This window comes from Arachis hypogaea, chromosome 12, assembly GCF_003086295.3.
Source record: "Arachis hypogaea cultivar Tifrunner chromosome 12, arahy.Tifrunner.gnm2.J5K5, whole genome shotgun sequence".
NCBI classification, from domain to species: domain Eukaryota; kingdom Viridiplantae; phylum Streptophyta; class Magnoliopsida; order Fabales; family Fabaceae; genus Arachis; species Arachis hypogaea.
In genome coordinates, this window is record NC_092047.1 from 109,714,509 (window position 1) to 109,718,064 (window position 3,556).

General features: G+C 36.0%; 1 non-coding gene across 1 annotated transcript; it reads right to left on the reverse strand.

Moving 5' to 3' along the window:
- Positions 1-2,059: 2,059 nt before the first annotated feature.
- Positions 2,060-2,168, reverse strand: LOC112730795 (small nucleolar RNA R71). Its single transcript, XR_003166604.1, has one exon. It is a non-coding gene; the product is annotated as a small nucleolar RNA R71 (small nucleolar RNA).
- Between the last annotated feature and the right edge of the window lie 1,388 nt (positions 2,169-3,556).

Consider the following 3,556-nt stretch of genomic DNA (forward strand, 5'->3'; position numbering starts at 1 on the left):
AATATCCAATTTACCAACCTCAGGTATTGATTTTGATAATTATTCTTCTTTTAGTTTTCCTTCTTTTCGGGTAGTTTGTTATCTTTTTTGGTTGGTTAATTCTCTTCTAAGATTTCTATCCGTCTGACTAAGATCTGCAAGATAGCCATTGCTTGCTCAAACCAACAATTTTCATGGGATCGACACTCACTCACCTGAGGTATTACTTAGACGACCCGGTGTACTTGCTGTTCTATCTGTGCAAAATATTGCGGAGTCAATTCATGCACCAACTTTTTTGCGCCGTTGCCGAGGATTGTTCGAGTTTGACAAACTACCGGAATATCTTGTTACTTAAATTAGGTACTTTTTACTATTTTGTTTGTGTCTTTTATTTTCTTTTCAAAAACTTTTTAAAAAATCCATCTTTTCTTTGTCTTTTGTTTGAGTCTACTGTGAGTACTTAAGTTTAATTTGGTGTTCTTTGTGTGTTCTTTATTTTCTTTAAATTTTCGAATCTGTTCTTGAGTGTTCTTCCTGGTATTCAAGTTGTTGTTCTTGTTTCTTTTCTTGTTTTGATCTTAAAAGTTTTATGTTTGGTGCCTTTTGGTGTTTTTCTTTTTAATTTTCGAAAAAGCTAGTATCTTTGATCTAAAAATTTTAAGTTTGGTGTCTTTTAGTTGTTTTTCTCTTTCCTCATTAATTTGAAAAATAAAAAAATCTTTTTTATCTTTATTAAAAAATTTCAAAAATCTTGCTTTCTTTTTTTTATCTTGATTTAAAAAATTTTTAAGTTTAGTATTTTCTTGTTAGTAAAGTTTAAATTTTGATTTCAAATCTTATCTTTTCAAATATTTTTCAAATCTTTATCTTATCTTTGGTTTATCTTTTCTTTTAAAATTTCAAATCATTATCTTATCTTATCTTAATTTCAAATTTCAAAATCAAATCTTTTCAAAAATTCAAAAACTTTTCAAATCTTCACCGTATCTTATCTTTTCAAACTTATTTTCAAATCTTTATCTTATCTTGTTTCAATTTTAAAATTCAAAATAAAATCTTTTTCAAATATTTTCAATTCTTATCTTATCTTGTTGACTTTTTCCTTTCAAAATTTTTAAAATCAAATCTTTTTCAAATCTTCAATCTTATCTTATTTTCAAATCTTTCTTAATTAGTTACTTATCTTATCTTATTCTCTTTTCTACTCTTTTTTCTCTTCCCTCTCTTCTATTTTCGAAAACTTCTTACCTTTTTCTCTTTCTTCATTTTCGAAAATCACCTTTTAATTTTCAAATATTTTTAGTTAATTAGCTTTTAATTTCCTTCTTTTTTTCGAATTCAATAAATAAAAAAAATAAAAACAAAATATTTTACTTCTAATTTCCTTTTTACTTTTTAATATTTGAATTCTTCTTCTCATTCTTCTACCCTCATTCTTCTTTCTTCTTCACATCTCACAAGGAGTTCTCTATACTCTGACATAGAAACTTCCTTTCTCTTTCTTTCTTGGTTTTCTTTTTCTTCTTGTTTTTGAGCAGGAACAAAGACAAAGAACCTCTCTTTAATCCTAATCCTGAACCTGAGATGACTCTAAGGAGGAGTTTCAACAAGTTAAAGCACAACACTCTGGAGGAAACCTCACTGAACTTTTCGAACAAGAAGCTGAAAATACAAACATGGCAGCCAAGTAGAATAATGGAGGAGTGCAAGGAAGGTTCTTGGTGACTTCGCTTCACCCACTTCTGACTTCTATGGAAGAAGCATCTCTATACCTGCCATTAGAGCAAATAATTTTGAGCTTAAGCCTCAGTTAGTCTCTCTAATGCAACAAAATTGCAAATTTTATGGACATCCACTGGAAGATCCACATCAATTCTTATCTGAATTCTTGCAAATCTGTGACACTATTAAGACCAATGGAGTGGATCCTGAAGTCTACAGGCTTATGCTTTTTTCCTTTGCTGTTAGAGACAGAGCTAGGATATGGTTGGATTCCCAACCAAAGGAAAGCCTAGACTCTTGAAAAAAGTTAGTCAATGCATTATTGGCCAAATTCTTTTCACCTTAAAAGATGAGCAAAATCAGGGTGGAAGTTCAAACCTTCAAACAAAAAGAGGGTGAATCCCTCTATGAAGCTTGGGAAAGATACAAGCAACTGATCAGGAGATGTCCTCTTGACATGCTCTCAGAATGGACTATCTTAGGTATATTCTATGATGGTCTATTTGAGATGTCCAAGATGTCCTTAGATCATTCTGCTAGTGGATCACTCCACTTGAAGAAAATGCCTGAAGAGGCACAGGAACTCATTGAAATGGTTGCAAACAACCAATTCATGTATACTTCTGAGAGAAACCCTGTGAACAATGGGGTAGCTCAGAAGAAAGGAGTTTTGGAGGTTGACACTTTGAATGCCATATTGGCTCAGAACAAGATCTTGATCCAACATGTCAATATGATCTCTCAGCATTTGACTGGAATGCAAGCTGCAGTTGGCAGCACTCAAGACACCTCCTATGAAGGAGATGCTTATGATCCAGATCAACCCACTATGGAAGAGGTGAATTATATGGGAGAACCCTACGAAAACAGCTACAACTCCTCATGGAGGAATCATCCTATTTTCTCATAGAATGATCAACAAAAGCCTCAGCAAGGCTTCAACAACAACCAAGGTGGAGGAAACCAGAATAGGTTTAACAGTAGTAAACCATTCCCATCTTCTCAGCAACATATGAAGACTACTAAGCAGAGCCTTTCTGAGTTAGCAACCAAAGTCTCTAAACTCTCTAAGACCACTCACAGTTTCATAACAAAAACTAGGTCCTCCATCAGAAATCTGGAGGTACAAGTTGGCCAGCTGAGCAAGAGAATCCCTGAGACCCCTCCTAATAGTTTCCTAGGTAACACTGAAGTAAACACAAGAGAAGAGTGCAAGGCCATCGCTGTAGAAGCTATGGCCGAATCTGAAGGGGATGCTCTGGAATTGAACGCCAGTAAGGGAGTCCTTACTAGGCGTTCAACGCCTAAAGAGGAACCATCATTGGCGTTGAACGCCAGTAGGGAAGTTCCTACTGGGCGTTCAACGCCCAAAGAGCAGCCATCGCTGGTGCTGAACGCCAGTAAGGGAGTCTTACTAGGCTTTCAATGCCAAAAAAGGAACCATCATTGGTGTTGAACGCCAGTAGAGAAGTCGCTACTGGGCGTTCAACGTCCAAAAAGCAGCCATCCCTGGCATTGAACGCCAGTAAGGAAGTCCTTACTGGGCGTTCAACGCCCAAAGAGGCACAACAACTGGCGTTGAATGCCAGTAATGAGGCAGCTGGGCGTTCAACGCCCACTAAAGATTCATTGCTATGGGATTATGAAGATCACTCATCCTCTGATGAGGAAGAGGAAACTAGGGAAGATAAAAGTTGTTCATTACTTAGGAGTCTTCATGAAGCTAAATGCCAAGTTATTTGGAACAGAGACATTGGAGGAAGAACCTCCAGTGCTCACCAAGGAACTCAATGCCTTGGTTCAAAAGAATCTACCTCAGAAGCTACCGGATCCCGGACGCTTCCTAATTCCT